Here is a 25,210-nt window from a genome sequence, read left to right on the forward strand (position 1 = left end):
AATTATTTGATGAAAGGTGTTTTCTTCTTAAAGTTCAAATATTGTCTTCTTGAACTATAATGAAACAGAGTGGAATGAAATCCACATGGCTAAGTGGATATATTTGTCTTCGAACTGTAACATTTCAGACTAGAGCTATTAGAAGGAATCCCTTGATAATTATATGTTTAAGGTCACTAGTTTTAAAATCCTGGATTGTAGCAAATAAAATAGCTTTCTTGGGTAAGGATAGTAATGAAAAGAGATAGTTGTTAAAAGGAGGGAAAATGAAATTTTAATAAATGAGATGAAAAAGGGGAAACAAAATAAAAATAAAATTTAAAAAATGAATATGCATTCATTTATACACATATAAATATTTGTACACATATATCTGTATCAATCCATCCACCTATTTACCTATCTATCTAAATTGTATTTATTTCAATGCAGGACTTAAACTTAAAAAAGGAGCTTGGTAACCCAAAGAATATCTGTTTGAAAGCAGAAACACCGCTGATCCCAATTTTTTCTTTCTCTGGCCTATGATGTTCATACTATCTTCTGAATACCCTATCCTCTGCAAATGACTGAAATTGTCAGTTAGAAGGGGGTAGACATAATCTACCTCAGGTTGCCATTTGGAAGCAAGAGAAATTCCAGTATTTTAACTGTCTATGGGAATGCAATCAAACATATGAGCTGGAACCCACCCCTCCCTGTGAGAGAATCAGCCTTTTCAAACAGTGAATTTCATTCAAATGTTGTGCTAGGGCAGTGAACACTAAAGATCACATTCAGATGCACTGATCTGTTGTTCCTTGCCTTTGCAATGATGGTCTGCATTCTAAAACACAAAACAAAACACAGACTTCAAAACAAAACATAGGTGAAGTAGATAAGGATACTTGAAAAAAATATTCCCAGAACTTTCAGTCAGATTGATCAATATCAAATATCAATATCAATATCAAAAATCATTTGAGTAGTGGAATAATTGAAACAACTGATGTCTACATCTCTCACAAAGATGACATTTTTATGGATCAGTTTTATGAAATGTTGTGTCTGATAGGATGATCAGGTTTCTTATGACACCACACATATCAATTTAGCAACTGAAGTCTATTGTTTAATTTGTATATTACTTTTGGGGGATGTTGATAAGGAAGTTTTTTGATTAAATAGCTGTAGAGAAATTTGAAATGTGGCAACCTCTTCCACTAATGCAGATTTACAACTATCCTGGGAGTCATGGGTTTAGAGATGTTCCTATGGTAATTAAGAGATGGTCATAATACTTTGTCCATGGTCAGACTACTAGAATGTATCAGAGGCAGTATATGTGTGTGTACACATATGTATATATCTATGTATTTCTTTTCTCATGACAATAATGTCAATTATGCAATGTATGTGAACACCATTCACATATATGTATATGTGTATATGTGCATATATATCTTGATAGAAATGATACATGAACATGTCAAATTGTATACCGATATATTTACATATATAATGTGCATATATTTATATATACATACACACTTCTTTTCTTATAAATAAACACTTAGAATAAAAATCCAAAAGAAATGATGGAGGTAAAAATGTGAATGAATTTATTAAGTATTTCTCATTGGATCAAAAAAAAATCATACTACAAGACAACTGCTTACCTAAAAATTATTTTCCCAAAGAGAGATAATATAACTAAATCAAATGAAAACAAAGGATTTAATTGCATCACATTTGAGTCATTTCCTATTGGATAAAACTTGCCTTTTTTATGGAATCTTATTTTTTTGGACTCATTGCCAACCACTCGCTAGTCACTTAACTTTTCTGTCCTTAAATATTTTTTTTCATTCTTCTTCATAAAAAGACTAATCACATGATTCGATCACATGACAAAACAGGAAAATGATAAATGTTGGAAAAGTTGTGGGATATTTGGAACACTAGTGCATTATTGGTGGAAATTGTGAATTGATCCAACCATTCTGGAGAATTCTCTGATCCATCAATACCACTACTAGATCTGTATCCCAAAGAGATAATTATAGTGGGAAAATGTCCCACATGTACCAAAACATTTCTAGCAGCTTTTTCTGTGGTGGTGAAAAATTGGAAATTAAGGGGATGCCCCTCAATTGGGGAATAGCTGGACAAATTATGGTATATGAATGTAATGGAATACAATTGTGCTATAAGAAATTATGAGCAGGTAGACTTCAGAAAGACCTACAAAGACTTACAAGGACTGATCCTCAGTAAAATGAGCAAAACCAGGAAAACATTATACACAGTAATAGCAACATTGTGAGATGACGAACTTTGATAGACTTAGCCCTTCTCAGTAATGCAATGATCTAAGACAATTTCAAAAGCTTCATGATGTAAAATGCTATACACATCCAAAGAAAGAACTATGGAGTCTGAATGCAGATTGAAGCATACAGTTTTCTCTCTTTTTTTCCCTTTGGTTCTAATTCTTTAAAAAAATGACTAATATGGAAATGTTTAATATGATTGTTTATGTATACCCTATATCAGATTGCACACTATCTTGGAGAGGTGGGAGGTGGAGGGAGAGAAAAATTTAAAACTCAAAATCGTACAAAAGTGAATACTGAAGTCTCTGCTCTCAGGGAGTTCATAGTCTAATTCACAGCTGATGAAAAGATTAAAAACTTCAGAAGGAGCGAATGGTTCACACTAACTCAAGCAGCAAGAGAGCATTATTCTTTGAAGGCTAGAACTACCCTTTAATTAAAATGGTAAGAACTAAGATCAAGGGTCAGTTGTGTATAAGAAATCACTATTCTTTCAAGCCATTAGATCTGTAATGTTTATTCAGGAACATTTGATGGTAAAAATACCTTCAAAGAAAAAAGATGATTACATTTGGAAGTCTGTGCCTATGAAAAACAAATAGTGAGAACATTAGGAAAAAAAAAACCCTGAAGATTATTGATGCAAATATACCGTATGGCAGAAAAAGGAAGAGCTCTTACCTCCCAAAAAGACTAGCTCAAATGTTCTGAACCTCACAATTTTATTCAGTGGGGGGTAAATTTCCATCACAGTATGGCTTCCCCATTTACAATGGTAGCAGTAGCGTTAATAACTCCTCACACATCAGGCTGAAAATATATTCTTACATGTCCATCTCACAGCTTGTAGCTCTTTCTATTTTTATCCTAAATGCTCATCAGCTGAACTCACATCTACCAGTTAAAGAAAAACATATGTTTCTAAGTAAAATACTATTTCTTATTTTAACAACATAATTTCAGGATCATTTTTTATGTCTCCTGAAAGGAAGATGGTCTTTGTACAGGTGTTGTCATTTTCTTAACTGTTCAGCTTAATTAATTACTTGAGAAAATATGGTCTAATGAGTAATTCTTTATGTGGTTTCTTTGCAGGCACTGAGCATCATACTATAAGGTGACACCATGTCTCTGAGTGGCTACACAAAATGAAAGATTGGCAAAATACCCAAAACAGTCCCTGTTGAACCTTTGTCTCTGAATTACAGGATTTCTTGCCTGTTTAATGGGCATGCAGCCCAAATCCTGCAGAGAAACAGTAGCATCCTGTGGCCAGTTCGACAGAGACTTGTTGTGTATTTGTGGACTAGAACTATCATTCAGGCTCTTTATGTCTTCATAGTATTCTTTCTCCACCTAATGGGAACATTCAGAATTGAAAATAGCAGATTCAGAGCATCCTTTTAGTTTAGGAACATTTCTATAGGAAAATAAAATGAACATTTTAAACTAAGTTCTCACTCTAATAATTGATATTTAGAAAAAAAAGCAGAACTGCTTCTTTTACAAGATAAACCTTTATCAGGAAGATGATAAAGAAAATTATGCAATTATACATTTTAATCTGTACAAATGTATAGTTTCACAGGAATTCTACTGAGTCTGACACTACAGTGGTAACACTGACTTCACCCAAGTGAGACTTTCTTCTGCTTTTATTTACTTATTTTTTGTACTACCAGGGCTTATCACATTAGGTCTTTAAATAAACACTTACTGAGTGACTGCTCTGACACTCAAGTTTTGAATTAAGGGGCCCTTGGGGCACATAGTCAAGACCCTAGAGATGAGTAAAAAAATCACCTAACTTTCTTATTTGCCACAGCAGTCCACAAATAAAAATGTTAGGGAAATACTTTACTTTCTAAATCAAAAACTAAAATTAAGAACTTTGACAAAGGGAGAAAGAAGATGCTATGTGTGAATATTAAATATGTTCATCTATGAAGATATGTGAGTAAAGATCCAAAAGATTCAAAGGAGGAACAAAAAAAAGTAATGTTTATACTTCCCTTTTCATTATCTTTCAGGGTCCTGTCCTAGTTATTAAATCATAGATTTAGAGCTGGAAGAGACTTTGAGATCATCAAGTACAAAACTCTTATTTTAGGAATGAGAAAACTGAGACACAGAGGAATTACATACCTTGCTTAGGGTGTCTAAAGTAGGATTAGAACTCAGGTGTTCCTGAATCCAAGTTCAGTTCATGATCCCAGAAGACTCTAGCTGTCTCATTGTGATAGTAATGGCAATTAAAGATTCCCCTGTATTGGCTTAGTTTTTCAAATTGATTGTGTTAAAACCAAGAGCTTGTTAATCCCACCTGTGGGATGGACTTGTTGACTTGAAAAGAGAGACATGAACTGGGAGGAGCTGGTGACGTAGATTTGGGGAGACAAGAGAAAGGTGGAAGAACTTTTTTTGGAAACAGCACCTCGTGGAGAGAGAGAGACTAAGAGAATTGCTGGGGGCTGCTTTGAATTGCCCTGGACTTTTGAGACCTGCCCCTGGAGCTGCCAAGGACTGAGGAGACATGGCTGTTTTGCTGGTACTTTGTCTGTTTTGATGTTGTTTTGCCAGATTTGTCCACTGGTGAAAGACTGTCCTGTTGTTGAAGAAGTCCTGGAACCTGGCTTTTGGTTAAGAAGCCCTGAGACTGTCCTGCAGACAGAGAGTGAATACTGTCCACTGGTGAAGGACAGTGCTGTTGTTGCAGGGGTCTGGAGACTGTCCTGCAGACAGAATGAATACTGTCCACTGGTGAAGGACAGTGCTGTTGTTGCAGGGGTCTGGGAACCTTTCTGTTGCTTCAGAAGCCCTGAAGAAGGATTTTCTTGTTGTATGTTTACAGAAATCCTGGGAGAAGGTTTTGTTAATGTTTTCAGGGGTTCTGGGACTGTTCTACAGACAGAGGATGAATTCATGAAGGGACTAGCAATGCATCTTATGGCCTTGCTAAGCCTTGTCTCCCCAGGAACTAAGATTGCTGAGAACTTGCCTCAGTGTCGAGATGAAGAAAAGACCTCCATTTGGGTATTAAGTGCTGTGCTTAAACTTGATGTAACTCTGGGGTAGATTCAATTGTGATCCAGGAGTGGGAAACTTTTGACTTTTTTGTGTTTTGTGATGGACCAAATGAAGGTACAGCCTAGGGGTGGAGAAGTATTTAGAACAGAGACTTTGTAATTGATTGAATGATTGGAAGGTCCTGGGGTGGGGTAGTGCTTGGAGATTATTTAATCACACTTAGTAAATGCTGTATTTGGAATGATGTCATGTTTTGATCTTCTCTGTTCTTGGTTTGTCACTGAATAAAATGGAGAGCACCTATGCTGGTATTTTGAACCTTGGGAAGCTGCATTTCCTTGACATTACATTACACTCATTCTAAAAGCTTATAAGTATTTACTGAAAATTGACTCTAAGAAGCACCTGAAGCTGCTAAATGGTCACTGAATAGTCAAATGCACACTTTATTGTTGCTCTAACTCTGTTCATCCTATTCATAGTACATCTTGAAAGTCCCAGTACTACACATCACTCCTGTTAATGTCAGTAGCCGGAGTTGAAGAGAGAGAACATTATAGGTATAGGGGATGACCAGAGAAAATGCCTAATGCCAAGAAATAGTGTGACTGAGAACATTCAGAAAGCCAATGTCACTGGATTGAATAGTACACATAGGGGAACACAGGGTGAGAAGATTGGGAAGATAGAAGGTGGCTAACTTATGAAGGGTTTTGAAAGCCAAAAAGAGCATTTTGTATTTGGGCTTTGAATCAAAAGGAAGCCACCAGAGTATATTGAATGTGGGAGGTGACATGATCAGATTTGTGTTTTAGGAAAATCATTTTAATAACAAAAGCAGATCTTCCAGCAGGCTATTTGCAGTAATCAAGGCATGAGGTGATGGGATACTGCAATATAGTGGTAGCAGTGTCAGAGGAGAGGAGGGCACCTATTGATGAGTTGTTCTAAAAGTGAAATAGGTGGGGCGACTAGGTGGCACAGTGAGTAAAGTGCCGACCCCAGAGTCAGGAGGGCCTGAGTTTGGTTCCGGCCTCAGACACTTAACACACACACACACACACACACAAAATCAACTAACCGTGTAACCTTCGGCCGGTTACTTCACCCCAATTGCCCTCCAAAAAGGCAAAAAAAAAAGTGAAACAGGCAGACCTTCACAATAGCTTGGAGATGGGAAGTGAGAGATAGTGAGGAATACAGAATGATGCCTAGATTGTGAGCCTGAGGAATAAGAGAATGTTTCCTTCCAAAGTCATAGGGAATTTGAGAGGTCTAAAAGTCAATCTATAAATCAAAAAGTATTAATTGAGCATTTATTATGAAATAAGACACAATGCTAGGTGCTGGCAGATAAGAATACAAGAATAAAAAATGAATCCTTCTCAAGGAAGTTACATGTCAATATGGGCTAGAATAAGTACATAAAGATTGTCCCAGAAGTCTTAGTGGTTGTTAGTAAAGTTTCCTACTAAAGCTTAACCCGGAACTAAGACTTTTGGGGCAACCTTATGTAAGTATAGAAAGAATAAATATTATACTGTACCTGAAACAACAAGTGTCCAAAATTAAAATTATATTCTTACCCTTCTTTCCCTTGTGAATTTAATTATTTCAGTTTATAATATCATTATCTCTAACATGGCAGATATTTCACTCTCTCATATTGTAGAATTCAGAGTTATCTTTGAAACTCTATTGCTGATACCTCCAACCTGATACAGATCCTCACTATCACTTGTGTTGGCCTCTGCAATGATGACCTAACAGAAAACACATTCTCAGATCCAATGTCTGCTACAGTTTATCTTTCATACCACTACCATGCCAATATTGTTTGTCTATAAATCTGATGTTGTCACTTTTCTACTCAAAAATCTTCAATGACTCTCAATTTTCCACTTAGTACAGTTCAAATTCCTTTTCACAGCATGCAAGGTCTTCCACACTTCAATACAACCCTACCTTTCCAGGCTTTTATTTTTTTCTTCCTTATATTATTGTACCCTTGTCTGAACGTTTTGTTTTGTTTTTTGTGTTGATTTTTTTGGTTGTTGTTTTGCTTTGACTTTGGTTTTAACTTTGCTCATGCTGTTCCTTATGGCTAGAATATTAGCTTTTTTCCCCTTAATCCTTATTGATACTCATTCTTTAAGTGTTACTGCCTCCAAGAAGTCTTCCCTAGTCAGCTTTGTCAGTAGTAACACTCCTCCCCTCAATTTTGCACATAGATTTTCTTTTGTTGCTTAGAGATATGGTTTGGGACCTACAGTTATGATTTTTAAATGCTTTTAAAATAATCAGAAAAAAAACCATAAAACTGAGTTGCAACTCTCAAAGCTGTATAGTCACATAGAAGGATTCCCCAAAGCTGAAGAAACTTCAAAGGAATTCCCAATATAGCCAGAGCATTCTACTACATCCATGTCTCCATATTTACCCTCATTTAATTAGCCCATTGCTTACTACTTTACTTACTTAATACATAGTTCTTCTGTTTGTCCCTCTTTGTTCATTTGCAATAGTTTACCTCTTGAATCTTAGTAAAGATTTTTGGTGTTCTGGAATCTGTCTCCCACAACCCTTCTTGTGGGTAGAGAGAGAAGAATGTAACAAGAGTGGGGAGGAACATAATCTCATTCCCCCTCACCTGGACCCAAATCCCCTTGCTCTGCTAGACGTGAATTTATTTTTTCTTCACTACAATCTATCATAGTTTCATTCCCCTCCCTTTTCCAGGTCACTTGAGACTCAGTAATAAATCCTCAGTGTGTTTTCAAACTCTCTACCAAATAAGAGAAGGAGAATGGAAATCATGTGAATAGTCTCCATAGCTTCCGTTAAGCCACCATACACATTAACCTAAAACAGCTTTGCCCAGTTCTAGATTTATCACCCCAAATCTCTGCAAGTTTAATGCTTAAACCACCATAATTTTTTTTGTTGCACCTATTTTTTTTATCATGTTACAATTATCTTTGTTTAACTCTGATTTCCATCCTTCCTGTATGTTCTGAGGTGACATACAGCATGTCTTATTTAACTTTGTATCTCCAGTAATAACTATCACAATGTTCTTCATAGAGCAGGTAAGTGTTATTTGCTCATGGAAATCAGTATAATTAAAGGTCATTGAGAGACTTAATATTAATATTGTTCAAGATAATGAAGGTATTCTAGGAAAAGTAACTAGATTTGAATTAGTTTTGGCTGATTGCTTAAAATAAAATTATACCATCAAGGATTTTGTTGAGAAAAATTGACCCATTATATTTTGTTTATCAATGTATATGCTTGGACTTGCATTCATATAGTTTCTCAGTGTAAGCATAATTTGTTCTATAACTGTTTGTGTGTATCTTCTATAATCTCTCACAACCTTTCAGTAGCCATCATTATACATATATGGTGAGGGGAAAAATCACAGAGAAATTTCATTATATTTTAAATATCTAGTATATCTAACATATAATAAAGGTAAAATGCCCTTATTTAGCATCATGCTTGAGTGAAATAAGAGATTAAGTTACAGTAGATGTCATCAGGGGAGGGGCATAATTTTAAGAGACATTTATATAAGGGGAAATATGTGGTTTGGTTGATATGGTAGAATAAAAGGTGGAAGGTTACTAACTATAAAGTTGAGATATATGGCCATGAAAAAATAATGCAAAGTTTGCAAAAAAGATTAATGTCGTTTCAATTTCTATGAAAGTAAAAATAGTGAAACAACCATTTTTGTGTTTCAAAAACAGGGATATTACATTGATAGGCTATTTTAATATCTCGGTGTCATTCACTGTCACTATATAGATCTAATTCAAGTGTATTGAATGTAATGAGAAAAGATATAGAGAAGAAACAAGAAGGACAGGAAAAAGTTATAGATTGAGGCAAAGAGAGGATGTTGAAAGCTGAACAAAAATATTAATCAAGAAGGTACTGACTTTTATTAGTGGATTTTTATAATTTTTAGCAGTCTTGGATGAAGATATGTGTGACTTGTTTATGAAATGTGCTTGTGACATGAATATGGAAAAGATAGCTTAACACAGTGAATGACAGAATCAAGATCCAATATGTTTCAGCAAGTAGAAAATTAGCGTGAAATCTAATAATATGAAATGTAATGGGAGAAAAATAAGAAGACCTACATTCGTGTTCTAAATATCAGAGGCACACAATCATAATAAGGAAGGTATTATAGAGAACTTCACATGAAAAGTACATGTGAATTTTAATCTTATTGAACTATAAACTCAGCATGCTTTTGAAGCACCCAAAAAGCTAAGGTGAATTTATGCTGCATTAGTACTACTACAGCATCCAGATTTGAAAGTGGTGCTAGTCACACTGTACTCTTCAGTAACTTAATGCTAGTGCCACATTTAGGAAAGCTATTTACACACATGGGATGCTTCCAAAGAAGGGTAAGATGATGATAGTGTCAGAAATATTTTCCTATGAATATTTTTGAAGGAACTAGGGATGTCTTGCTTGGACAAGGGAGCTTAGAAAGATTTAAAATTTATCACATAGTCACACAATCTTTCTGAATCTCACTGTTGAAAAGGACTGACCTCAGAAGTCATTTAGAACCCATGCTTGAATAAGAATTTCCCTTATTACCCTTACCTTTATACTTCATATCACAGAATCTAAGATTAGGAAACCACCTTTGAGATCATATAATTCAACTCTTTCCTGACCAAGAATGTTTTCTAAACGTTTCTCAGCAAGTGGTGCTCCCATCTCTCATTGAAGATATCTAGTGAAGAGAAATCCATTACCTCTTAAGAAGGCTTATTTGGCTTTTAAACAAATGTGATGGCTATTTTTTTCTTCTTACATCAAGTTTAATTCTGTCCTATTCTACTCATTTTTCATATTTTTGCTCTATGTGGCCAAATTGAACATGGATAATTCTTCTTGCAAATGACAGTCCTTTAAATACTTGAAGACAAGGACAGTATCACATCAGACATATCTTCTTCAGACTAAACATTCTCAGGTGTTCTACAGATAATTGTATTACATGGTCAGGAGACATTTCATGGTCTTGCCACTGTCCTCTGGAAGTCCTATAGTTTACCCCTGCCTCTCACAAAATATATAAGCATTTACAAGTCAACAAAACATTTCAGAACCTTATGTTAGATACTATTATTATACTCAATTTACAAATGAAGTTGCTGAGACTGATAGAGATTAAATGATTTATCAAGGTCACACAAACTAGTAAATGGCAGGATTAGTACTCAGTTTCTTCATTAGTAAAATGGAGATAATGATAACACCTACCTCATGGAATTTTAGTGAAGATCAAATGAAATAACACAGGTTTAGGGGCTATCTTATTATATCTGGGTAGGTAATGGAAGCAGCATTTACTAAGCACTTAACTATTGTCATAATAAATCTGTGATTAAGAGAAAGTGAGGTACAAATATCTGAGCATAATATATTTGTTAGCAAGGCTAACAAATTAGTTTGGTTACACAATTATACACACACACACAATGTGTGTGCATATGCTCTGCTAATGCCAACTAAACTAAGACTATAATTGGTCTATCATTGTGCTGACTTGTAAAAGAGGGTCTTCAGAATCCATAGTAACAGGTAAAACATAGAATTTAACTATATCTTCTAGAAGTTCTCTAACCCCTTTACCAGAGAGACCTAGCAGTAGGAAAAAAAATAGCTCCTTTCAATACCGACTCTATCCAATTCATCTTTTTTTTTAATCTCCCACAAGAGGCAGGAACAAGTTTCAGTTGCGTACTTGATCTCTTACAAACTTTTCTACCAAGGTATATACAAAATAAATGAAAATCTAAACTTTAGAAATTGTTTATAGTGATTACAAAAACTCTTAGATATTAATCTATCAATAATCTAAATTTCACACTCTGTGCCAGGAATTGTGCTAAGTACTTTACAAATATATCATTCCAACCTTCTAACAACAAGTTGAAGTAGGTACTGTTATTATAATACCCATTGAGAGTTTAGGTAAGAGCTTGACATTGGATTTGAATTCAGATCTTGTTGACTCCAGTCAGCTTATGGCTAAATAAAGAAAAAAAAACCATGTAGGATGGTGTCAGAATGAGCTTAATATGATTTCTACTTTTAAATTACAAATAATGGTAAGAGAATGATACCAACAAAACCAAAACTTTTTAATTTTTCCTGAGGTGGAATTTGTACTCAGGAATCAACTCTATATCTAGTGCACTTAACTGCAATCTAATCAAATCTATTCTAATCTGATACAAAATAATACAACAGAACATATTACAAATACATGAATCCATAGTACAAAGTGTAATAATCACAAATTACTATACAATACTATTTTTAAATAGATCTTTAAAAGAGAACCTTTTCTAGTTTTCTAAGTCAAAGATTACAAAATGGAGCAGTAATGGTCAAATCCCAGTAAGTATACCTCACTGAGCTTTGAAGGTATTTCAAGTGCCTGCAAACAAAAATAAAAATGCATACTAAAACAAAGAGATATGTACATCTAAAGCAGTTCCCCTGCCTTCACATGAGGAAATTCAAACCAGGGGTCTTTGAATAGAGGGAGAGAAGTTATCCCCAGGGTTACATGAAATCAATTATACTATTAGTGTTTCATTAAAAATTAATGATTAAAAAATTTTAACAGTTTGGGACTTCCACGTATTGAAAGACTACACAAAGTTGTTATTTCTAAATTAACATAGAAAGGTTTTATTGTTTAATTCAACCAACTTATTTGCTGTGTGAAAATACAGAGGTGCAGAGAGAAGAGGTCATAGCTTCTTTGACAAATACAGTAGTAGGAAAACTTTTGACTGAGCAGATATTCCCAGTTTCTTATTAACAACAACATCATATATATATCATATCTTTCTTGCATTTTTACATTCTATAGTATTCTCTCCAGTAACCAGTCTGGCTTTCAAAACAGACCCTCCTTTGAGAAGAAAGTTCCACAAATGATCAAACATTTATGGGGACTTCCATATCAAAAAAATTGCTTCTCTCACCTACTCAGTTTCAAAATGTAAATAGTCAGCATGGACTCTCCTGATGCATGATAACCTGGTGAGCATCACAGAAGAGACTAGGGTCCCTGAAAACATTCCTGAATGTAAATGTTAGATGACAGAAAAGAATGCAGACAATAGTCATGCTAAACCATTTTAAATTAGGCAGCACAGCATAGCATCACCTGACTGTGATGGTGAAACACCCTTTTACGTATGCCATCTTTTGTCACTGTTAAGAATGACATAGTCCGTCAACCAGTACAAGTAATAAAAGGGTATGAGGAAAGCAAAACTGGACCAAAGTTGGGGACTTTTCATTCTCTACTCCCTCAATCCATTAAGAAGTGGAGGTTGGGGGGAGGAAGGAAGATTTAACAGCACATTGCCAGTTCTGGCAGCTTGTGAAAAAGAGAGTGTCCAACAGTGTTATTTTAAATCAACTAGGTAATTAATTTCTGAAATACCAGACACAGGAGAAGGCTGCAAACAAAACTGACACACTTTCAAACTAGCTACTTTGACAAATTTATGTATCCATTTCAGAAATCTTCTCTTGCCTATAAACATCAGGGCTCCTAAATAAACAGCTACATGTGCCATCTGATGTAAGGTGTGAGAAACGTTAAGATGCACCAAATAGTCAAAGATGTAGAAAACACACAAATAGCTCTATAGTATTGTAGAAGAAAAACAACAGTGTTTTATAATAATTGGACCTAGGATTGGAATGGAAAATAAATGAAGATTACATTTCCCCCTCCCTTACTCTACCACTTCAAAACATATGCAAAACACAATACTCTTTCTAGAACCAAGATCACTTTGAACAGAGTTAAAAGAACCTGCTTGGTATGAACTCCAAAGAACTTGTTCCACCTAAGAAAAACTGGTAACAGAAAATATCATTAGGCTGGTTAACTCAATCTCAGAAACTCAACACCTTCCAACTCCTTCAGTCTCCTCTCCCATCTGATTGGAGGACTGGAGGGTAGAACACTAAACTCGAACCAAAAATTTCCTTTATGAAGAGCCAGACCTAGATTTTGCAACTTCTTCCACTTTCCATCTGTAGCCATACTTGGTCTGAACTCCAAGGAACAATATTTCTGTTAAATGTTTTTCCCACTCCCCTTTCCAGATTCCTTTGGTTGTCTTCCCTCGTTAGTTTCCCTTATTAGACCTCCTTCATGTCAAGTGACAACATTTCAAGTTTGGGTGACAAGAAGAATGGGAATAACCTTTACAAATACAGAGAAGTGAGAAAGAAGAGGAGGTGTAGTAAAAAAGAAAGAGAGAGAGAAATATGAAACATTTTATTTTGGCATTTTGAAAGAAGAGTTTTTATGATACATCTAAAAATAAGTAAAATCATAGTTTCAAACCTAAGAGGGACATTTGACTCTTATTTTACAAATGAGTAAACCATGGCCAAGATCTGGTAAATGATTTGACCAGTGTAACAAAGTTAGTGAAAATAGGATATGAACTGAGCATTTACTCACACTGAATACAATATCTTATCCACTACAAGAAGGCAAGGGGAAAAGCTGTCTAGAGTTCAGAAAAGAAGCAATGCCTGGAGAGAGGAAATTCAGGAGGAATTCATATAGAGATGATAGCGAATGAAGTATTAATTGAACAAGGAGTATTAAATAAGGGTTTGAAAGAAGAAAAATGTGAAACTATTTTGGGAAAGAAGAGACACTGTGCCAAATGTTCTGAGTAACTCAGTAGGGAATTTCAGTTGAGGTAGCCTGGATTGGAAAGTTCAAATTGATATTCAGAAGAGGTCATGTGTTATATATTTGCACCTTTTGAGTTATTCCATTCACTTTAGTTCAGATGAACATTCATTAAACTCCTCCTCTACATATGGTGCTAAATGCTCAAGCTGTACTGAGATGTTGTACTATTGATGAGCCTACAAAGGATGACCTTAAATCCTAATACCTTTATTCTAAAAAAAGGAACTACAAAAAAAAAGTTCTTTTAGAAATTGTAGCATAGACTGTATAATATTAATTATAAAGTAATAAAAGCAGGGAGATGGGATTAGAGGCAGCAACTCAGTCAAACTCTCCCAACATTACTCTCTAAACAACTTTAAAATAATCCCTAAAATCAAATCTTGGAGTTGCAAAGCCAATAAAAGGTCAACATGAGACATTTTTTTCAGCCCAAGAAAATTTAGGAGATTGACAAGAGAGGCATCAGTGACAGCGAGGTGGAGGCAAACATAATGGTAGCATCAGCAGTACAAGGAGCCTTGGAGGAAGCTAAGATAGCTACAGCAGAATATTCATTGCTGATATTGGGTACAGATGGTATTGACTGGTAATTCTATTTATAATATATGGTTTGGAGTCTCAATTCATGTGTGAACATGAATGTTTCTGGGAGAACGAATTCTTACAACTGCAGGAAAGAGGGGACTTAGTCATAGTTATGGGTGAAGAGGAGCACTAGCACTTGTAGATGTAGAGAAACAAGGGCCTTTCCTGGGTAAATACAGAGCACACACCCAGAGATCAGTAGCCACAGCTCTCCTGGGATCATACCACCATGGAAGCACTGAAAACTTACATTATCATAAAACTAACTCTGAAAAGAGTAGCATGAAAAAACCTGAAGCTTAGGGCAGGGTCTCCCTTCTCCAATGTGTGCAGAGCCCCATTTTAACATAACATTCTAAGTCAAGAAATTGAATAGAAAGACGAATAAATTATGTAAAAAAATTTAAAAACTACCACAGTGTCAGGGGAAAGCAAGACACAAACTCAGAAGAGGACAACGGTATAAAAATAGCTAGACACTAAGCTTTAAAGAAAAATGCTAATTGCACATAAGCCCTCAAAGGATTTCTGGAAGAATTAAAGAGATAAGAGTAGTAGAGGTAAAAGAAATGATATAGATGCAAGAAAATTATGAAAACACAATTACAAGCTTAGTAAAAAGAGGCACAAAAAATGCTGAAGAAAATAATACCTTGGAAAGCAGAGTTGGTTTGATGGTAAAAGAAACAGAAAAATACACCCAAGTGGAAAAAATCTAAAAAGAAGAATAGGTCAATTAGAGAGAGAGATGTAAAAGCCCACAAAAGAAAATAATTATTTAAACATTAGAATTGGGCACCTGGAAGCTAATGACTCCATGAGACTTCAAGAAACAATAAATCAAAGTCAAAAGAATGTTGAAAAGGTTAATAATAACAAAATAATGATATATAATATAAAATTAATATTCGATAATAATTATTATTCCCCTAGAATTACTTACATTTTGGTTTTTTTCATATTTTACTTTTAAGCATTGTAGTTATTACTATACCACAATGCAAAATAATTTCTGTAATACCAAAGTTCACTCATGCTGAAAGGGACATCCCCTACATACTGCTAATACTAACAAAACAATATGTTCCATTAAAACTAAAGGAAGGAGCAGTGGATGAAAAATCTTGAAATATATGAATTTAAATTAAAGAATGTATAGATTGGGTAATTATTGGCATTTAAATTTACCAATATATCAGAAAATTGTTGCTTACTCTAAGAAGACCAGCAGATTCAACAGTAAGAAACCGGAAATATTTAAATGAGTTAATTTAGGGAATCTCTAATTTTCAGAAGTATATTCCATTTCTTAGACTAAAATAAATTTTCTGTAATGAGCTGGATGATTACTAGAAGAATCATATAATTAGATTGCTGGACATAAAGTCAGAACTATTCCTATTACTGAGTTCAAATGTCACTTCAGATGCTTACTAGATACATGACCCTGGACAAATCACTTAACTCTGTTTGCCTCATTTCATCATTTGTAAAATAAGTTGGAGAAGGAAATGCCAAACTCCTCCAGAATCTTTGATGAGAAAACCCAAAATTAGGGCCCAAAGAGTCAGAAGACTAACAATACTGAACAACAACACAACAAACTTTAAAGAGTTCAACCAGGTGATCACTATGTAACCTTCAATATAGTTTTCAATTGCATTTTTTTCTGACTTAATAGAAACACAAAGCAGTATTTTACAGGAAATACAACTTTATGATGAAAAGATTTAAAGATTAGTTAGAAAGGATTAATCAGGTCTTCTTGCTTTTCCTTATTGAAATCTGAAGTTACAGAGCTTTTGCACAAAAGTGAAAGTGCACTTTAGAAGCAACGTGAGGATAGGGATAAAATATACTAATTAGATGGTCTACTTAGGTGGTTCTGTACCTTGCAAATCAGTTTTTTAATGAGGAAAGATGTGTTTTATTATTCATGGTGTGGCTAAATGTTACTGATTTGTCCCAGCAAAATGCTGATTCCCCCAAATTCTGTTTCTCCTCTTTTATTTATATTCTATTATTTAAAACTGGTCTTAATTCATTTGAAATTCTTTTTTTTTCTGAAGTTGGAAATAAGTTCTTTCTTGCAGAGAGACCAGACTATAGGACTTTATAATTATTCAGATAGGGCAGTTCACCCAACCATGTAAAGTGCAATAATCAAGAATAAAAAATAGAAAATTCAAACCATCTATTTCTATTTTTGTTATATTTCTCTCAGTTTGAGGTCCATATTTGTTTTATTACTCTTCTGCACTTACATCTTAAATAGCAGAACTGAGACTAAGTGAAGGAGGGAAGAAAGGAAATTTTCAATATTAATTTTTATTTTTAAATATCCACAAAATTCTACCCTGATGCTTCTAGCCTATGTCCTAAATGGTCCCCTTCTACTTCTGTAATGAATATGGCAGAATAGTGGAAAATGGTACAGAAGGTGCTAAAAACCACATTTTTAAGATCTCTTATAGACTTTGATTTATATATTCATACTCTAAATATGAGTTCCTTGTGTTCTCTAGTGGGGGAGGGGAGGACACCCCCACAGCTCTGGCTTTGTCCTCCTCCAATACATGTAAAAAATGACTCTAAACAAATTTTAGAGGCGCAGTACCCACAAAGTGACAGAGAGAAACAAATCTCCTGCTGAAGGCAGCCTAGCAACCCAGCAAGAAGGGTCTATAATAGGATGCTGGGAGCCAACCCCAGCCCCACATGAGCGGTTTTGCCCCGAGGGCAGCCCTGACCAGCAGGAACCTCAGCAGACTTCAGGAGAGTGAAGCATCTGTAGCTGTAGTGGTTTCCAGACTTCTCAACCCTTAAATACCAAAGACAAAGTAAAAGGTCAGTGTGGAAATCTGTTGGAACAGGGGTAGATGGAAGAGTGCATTCTGAAACCTGCCCCTGGGACAAGGAGTAGTGGAGGCATAAGAGAACAGCCACATGGCTATCTCAGAAGCTTTTGGCCTGCAGATTGTAGGGGTACCAAGAAACCATTCAGAGGGTAATCACTCTTGCTTTGACCTGCTTAGATGTGGACCATGGTCTTGGGTTTAGGTCCTGAGGTGTGTCCAGGTGCCAGAGCTTGTAGGCGTTGCAGAGAGGGTGCCCTCCTAATTTCTCCAGCAGCTGTGAAAACCCAAATGATCTGGGACAAAGCTCTATACATTCTGAAAGCAGAGGTCTACCTTGGCAAAGAGTTCAAAAGTCAAGACTGGCAATATGAGCAAGCAGAGGAAACTGAATCCTACCATAGATTCCTTTTTTAGGGACAAAAAAAGATCAAAGTATGTAATATGAGGAATACAATGAAGTCAGAACTCCTGCATTAAAAGCTCCCCAAAAATATAAATTGGTCACAGGCCATGGAGGAGCTCAAGAAGAATTTTGAAAACCAAGTAAGAGAAGTGGAGGAAAAATTTGGAAGAAAAATGAGAATGATGCAAGAAAATTAAAAAAGCAAGTCAACAGTCTGACTGAAGAAAATATCACTTTAAAAAATAGACTACCTCAAATGGCAAAAGAAGCCCAAAACCTGATGAGTAGAAGAATGCTTTTAAAAGCCAACTTTGCCAGATGAAAGAAGAATTTTAAAAATTCACTGACAAGAATAAGTACTTCAAAATTAGATTGGAGCAAATGGAAGCTAGTGACTTCATGAGAAATCAAGATACTATAAATCAGACCAAAATAAACGAAAGGATAGAAGACAAAGTGAAATATCTCATTGAAAAAACCACTGACTTGGAAAATGGATCCAGGAGAAATAATTTAAAAATTATTAGACTACCTGAAAGCCATCATTACCAGAAAAAGAGCCTTCTTTCAAGAAATTATCAAGGAAAATTGCCCTGATGTTCTAGAAACAGAGGGCAAAATAGAAATTGAAAGAATTCATTGATCACCTCTTGAAAAAGAAAACTCCTAGGAATATTGTAGCCAAATTCCAGAGTTCCCAGGTCAAGGAGAAAATACTGCAAATAATCAGGAAGAAACAATTTGAGTATTGTGGAAACACAATACCTAGCAGGTTCTACATTAAGGGATTGAAGGGCTTAGAATATGATATTCCAGAGGTCAAAGGAGCTAGGAATAAAACAAAGAATCACCTACCCAGCAAAACTGAGTGTAATGCTTCAGGGAAAAATATGGTCAATCAAATGAAATAGAAGATTTTCAAGCATTCTTGATGAAAAATCCAGAGCTGAATAGAAAATTTGACTTTCAAACACAAGAAGCAAGAGAAGCATGAGAAGGTAAACAGGGAAAAGAAATCATAAGGAACTTATTAAATTTAAACTATTTATATACTTATATGGAAAAATGATCATTGTAACTCATAAGACTTTTCTCATTATGAAGACAGTTTGAAGGGAATACACACACACACACACATATATATATATATATATATATAATATGTTTGCATAGGAAGTTATATATGTGTATAAATATATATGTGAGGGGGTATATACATAGACAGAGGTCACAGGATGAGTTGAATAAGAATGGATGATATCTAAAAAATAAAATGCAGATGTGAGCAATATATTGGGAAAAGGAGAAAGGGAGCGATAGATTAGGGTAAATTATCTCATATAAAAGAGGCAAGAGAAAACTGTTACAATGGAGGGGAAGAGCAGTAAGGTAAAAGGGGATAGGACAACCTTACTCTCATTGAATTTAACTTAAGTAGGGAATAACATACACACTCAATTGGGTATCTTACCCTACAGGAAAATAGGTGGAAGGGGATAAGAGGGGGCATGATGGAAGGCAGATTGGGGGAGAGGGTAGTTAGAAGCAAACACTTTTGTAAAGGGACAGGTTCAAAGGAGAAAATAGAACAAGTGGGGGGAGGGATAGGATGGAGGGAAATATAGTTAGTCTTTCACAACATACCTACTATAGAAATGTTTTCCATAATTACATATGTACAATCTATAATGAATTGATTATCTTTCCACTGGGTTTGGGTGAGGAGGGAAAAATGGAAAAAAATCTGGAACTCAAAGTTTTAAAAACATATATACACACACACACATGCAACTTGGAAATAAGGTATACAGGCATTGGTGTATAGAAATCCATCTTGCCTTATTAGAAAATTGGGGGAGGTATGAGGGAGGATATAAGAGAGAACAGATTGGGGAAAGGGGTATTCAGCAGGCTAGCTATTTTGGGGTGGGTGTAGGGGAAAGACAGGGAGAAATATTTGTAACTCAAAATCTTGTGGAAATGAATTGTGAAAACTAAGAATGAATAAATTGGAATAAATAAATAAGATTTTTCTAAAGAAAAAAAACATTCATTTCTCTATGTATTTGAGAAACAAAATCTTTTTCAGAGACAGGCTGTAAAAATTGTTTACCCATTTTCTGCTTTCCTTGCAATCTTGGTTACATTGGTTTTGTTTGTACAAAAAGCTTTTTAAATTTAATAAAATCAAAATCATCTATTTAAAAAAGTAAATGGGAGTTACTTATCCAATGATCATAGAATATCTCTACAATTATAGGAACTGAACAATATGTATATCTTTATATTCTCAAAACAATGAAAAGTTGAAGAAAGAAGACAGTAGAAGCTAAATGGAAGGATGGTTCAAAAGTCCTTCTTGTAGTTGTTGGGCTTTTTTGTTTGTTTGTTTAGTATGGAACTTTGATCATCTCTTATTTATAAGTATTTGCAAAACACCAAGCATGATTAAAAAGTGAAGCCAGTTCACTGGTTACGAGAATTAAGAGGTAGATAAATTCTTTGAAAAACTTGAAAACACTTTCCAGATGAAATAAATATGTACCTTGATACTCTGTGCCTTTAATACAAAGATGGATAAAGGAGAGAAAGCCAATAAATAAATAAAATATATGACACAGAGGAAAGGGACAAGAGGGGTTGAAGAATTGTAACATATACAGATGTCAATTCAAGACAAAAAACAGTTTTTAATCACCTACTGTTTCGGAGGCAGTAACCTAGTTGTTAGGTTGAATCAAATGTCCAAAAGGACAGGGAAGTGAAGGGAGGCAAGAATCAAACCTTAGGGAATTCAAGAATTAGGTGAATCCTAATGTACATGAAACTCCAGAAGAAAGACAGGGAGCATGTGATTCCCTGGAAGTCACCATAAGAGAGAATATGCCTCAGGAAAGAGTGAATGAATATATGCAATGCTGCAAAAAGTTCCAACAGTTTGAAGACTAAGATATACACATGAGATTAGGAGCTCAACAGTGACCTTTGAGAAAACAACTTCACTAGAAGAAACCAGATTACAAAGGGTAGAAGTGGGAGGCAGTTTTAAAGGCGGTGTTATTTATCAGCTAAATGATAAATTACAGAAGATCTACAGTGGCATAAACTCTCAGCCACAAACAATCCATTAGATGGTTTTATTAGTTGTTTAAATGGAAAGGTACTTAGGGAAGGAGTGTTTGAGAAGTGCCTAATGTGTCAAAATGCAATTTATTAAGTTTTGTTTTTTTAAATGAAGTCAAGAAGAAAGAGCAATAACTAGATGGAGTAGAATATATAGGTAGATGGATAGAGAGATAGACAGATAGACAGATAGAGATAGATGATAGATAGACAGACAGACAGACATATAGATAGATAGATAGATAGATAGATAGATAGATAGATAGATAGATAGATAGATAGATAGATAGATAGACAGATAGATAGATTCCTCACATTATATTTAGGACTGGGAATTGACAAACATGTTTATATAGAAAGGAAAATGCTGAGGAATAGATTGTGAACTTCTTGAGCACAGAGACAACTTTTGTCTTTATGGTAGAGAAATTAATCTTGTTGAAAAGTTGGTTTATCTATTCTGTGACCAAAGAGAAGTGAAACAAAGTGGTGACACTCAGGAGTTTTTAAGTAAATGAGGAGAGGTTTTGAGTGAGCTTTTATTGATATCCTGAATCTTCCTGGTAAATGAGGAAGATAACAAGTTAACCTATATATGTATATGTATTTATATATATATATATATATACACACACATATATATATGTGTGTGTGTGTGTGTGTGTATGCATGTGTGTATGTATGTATGGTGCATTGGTGGTAGAGGGTTGAGGAGAGATGAAAATATTTACAACAGCCATGGGAAATAGTGAGAAGAAAACATTCTCAGTGGCAAGGACTATGTTAACATTCTGTCTCTGGTGCTAACATAGCTCATGTAAGTTCTGAGGGTCTTTGCCCAAATTCTCAATTTCACTGTTAATTTGGTTTCCAAGAACAAACCTATATTTTTTCCCTTTAGTGTTCCAGGAAGGTGTACGCAATTTCTAAGGGTCATAATTATGATTCTGTTGACCCGCGCTCCCTATCCAGTGTCTTCTCTTTTATCATTTATTGACACAGTGATAAATATACCTTTATCATTTAATCAATCATTATCAATTAGCTTTTTAAAAAATAATATTTACTAAAAATGTATAGCAAGATGTCAATTTAAAAAATTTCCCCTGAAGTAAGTTACACCCCCTTTTACCACTTCCATCCTTGGGTGAGTGTATTAAAACTCAATTTCTACAAAGCATTCACCCCACTCAGTTCACTTTCAGTCAAAGCACGACTATAGGCAAATTGCTCCCTTCCCTTTCACCTAATTGGAGGAATAACAGTTCTTTCTTCTCATTTCAGTGAAGCCATCATAGTCCTTTGTATAAGCACCCAGTTCCAGCTCATCTGTCAAAAAAAAAAAAAAAAACCCTCCCCTTTTGATACACAAATTGGCATAAATAATCATAGTGTGCCTGTGCAGATCTTAAGCAGAGAGGAAGACCTGGCTTTACACAGGTCAGGGAAATGGTTTTTATCCAAAAATCACATAGGAGATTGCATGCATTTAAGGACTGAACTAGCCCTGACCAGACCCCAGATGATTTTATTGGCTATGTAATTATGGAAAAATCACTAGAACTCCACAGATCTCTGTTTCCTCAGCTGTAAGATGAAATGTTTGTCATAGATAGCCTCTGAGGTCCCTGCTTGTTCAAGATCTATGATTTTTAATAGAAGAAACATCAGTGAATATATATATATATATATATATATACACACACAATATATATATGTGTGTGTGTGTGTGTGTGTGTGTGTATGTGTATAATTTGATTTGAGCAAATGGAATGCCTAGCTTTGTTGACTCCAAGTCTCAAATTTATTTCTACTTCACAATGCATTATACTAGCAATATACAATATCCCACTTTGTACTTTACATTCAGCTGAGGTTTGCTTATCAACGAATGTACATGTTGGTGGGGAGTTGAAAACTAAGGTGAGGTAGAGAAATCTTTTAATCATTTTACACACTCTAGAGCTACTTAACCTATTCTCTCAAGACTGTAAAATTTCCAGCTGAGTAGTAGTGAAAAAACAACCTGCCACATCAGCAGGAGTGCAAGATTCCAACTCATGGGATGTCTCCTTTATTCCTGCTTGAGCAACTTGAAACAGCACAAATCTTTGTATAAGTAAAATATGTAGGCAAAGCAGATGTGATAATGATCCCCTCTTATTGAGGAGAAAGGAAATGCTGCCTTGTGAATCTCTGAGTTCAGTTAGTCTATTATTATCATTAGCCATAGGGCATGTACATCTACAGGAAAATATTAGCAAGTTCCCAGGAAAGTCACTGACTGCATCTCACTTAATTGGCTTCTATAGGTTTTTCCCTCTGCTCTTTATGCACTGGCATCATTCCGCCCAAAAGAGTATAAGTAAAAGGGGTAATGAGAGGTACTGTCCCTCAGAAAGCCAGCAATGGATTTTAGACTCACATCCACCTGGGCCCAGAGGGGAGCTGAGCCCTTTCGCATTGTTTTTCCCTCCCATACTGTAACAAGCTTCCGGCTTCAGGCAATAACAAATTTCCCCACTGCTAGTAGCCTAACAGAAGCTTTGTTGGGCTGCTTCTAGGTTTGCTGTGGTTGAACTTTACTTAGACAGTATAGCTAATCACTTAAGCCTCAGTCGCTGCATCTAGAAAATTGTAAAAAAAGGAGATACTGATATTTGCATTCGCTACCTCACTAGGTTGTTATGAGGAAAATACCTTGTAAACCTTAAAGTCTTAGAGGTTATCATTTAAATATGCATATACGTGCATATGTGTATATATGTGTGTATACATATAATTCCAAATACAGCATGAAGCATGGCCACTTTTGCAATTTTGCATATAAATACTACTTGATAGATATTTGCAATATCTATTTGGTGGAGGGTATGGGGTAGGGGGGGCATGGGGAGGGTCTCCTTAATTTTTTTTTTTTATAAATATGCCATTATGAATACAACTTGGTGTGTGAAGAGCAAACAAAATGGAGAGAAAGATCATAAGGAATAGTGGAAAAGAAATTTCTTTCATTACTGTTTGCCCAGTCTTTCAAGTTGGTTGGGGAACAGTGGAATTGAGAGTACCAGTAGTTTAAAGAAGATGTGTTAACATTAATAATATATAACCTGTCCATTAATAATTTAAAGGGGTAGAGGGGTAAATGTAGAGGGGTAGCTGCCCCACTGAAAGGAATTCCATTTTTATGGGAAATTGTTCCATCCTTTTCCAGACCCACTTTACTACCTCTGTAGTTAATGTTAGAGTATCAAATCAAAAGAAAGGGAAATTATTTTTAATAATGTCAAAAATCAGTCAATCAATAAGTTACTCACATACATACACCTTCTCTAGATTCATTTGACAATGATTTTTTGGCTAAACTTCCTGGAACATATTCAGTCATAGAATGAAGCAAGAAAATTCTTCTCTGTCCACAACAAGCAACAGTGAAAATGTAGTCTTAGTTTGAGGAGCAGAGTATTATAGATCCATGCTATATTTAAGTTACATAGAGTTATCTAGTTTGTTGTACAGCTGGAGTCAGAGTTTGGTACTTTGGGAAAATCTTTCATTGCAATAGAATAGGGACTTCCCCCACCTCCTCTATCTCCATACCTTTATAGTCATTGCAATTATTATCCATTTATCCATAAATTCTCCAAATTTCTGGAGGATTTTCTATTTTCTCATATCTCTCCTAACCATATTTATCACTATCTTATTAAATGACAATAACTAAGGAATAAACTGTGTATCTATTTTATATTTTAACTATATTTTAAAGCAATTATTCAATCGAAAGTGAAATATACACACACAAAGCAGCAAAATGATATAGTAAAGAGAGCCCTGAGTGTGAAATCAGCAGAGTTAGAATTCATTTTAATCACTGTGAAATTTTAGGAAAATCACAACTTCTATGACTCTGAGATTTCACACTGAAAACTTTGATATTAAGATATATGTTCCCTAGTAAGTTTCCTGGGAGAGTCAGTAAATTTTATATTGTGAAGTTATCTGCAAAGAAAGGCTTTCAGATTTTACCAACAAGAAATCATGCTAACTTTTCTTTGGCCCATAGCAAAACTCATGGACAAATCCAATGAAGATTTCTGTGACAATA

The sequence above is a fragment of the Petaurus breviceps genome, unplaced genomic scaffold, assembly GCF_028583685.1.
Source record: "Petaurus breviceps papuanus isolate PSGF00001 unplaced genomic scaffold, PetGlider_PUasm1.0 90743, whole genome shotgun sequence".
Lineage (NCBI taxonomy): Eukaryota > Metazoa > Chordata > Mammalia > Diprotodontia > Petauridae > Petaurus > Petaurus breviceps.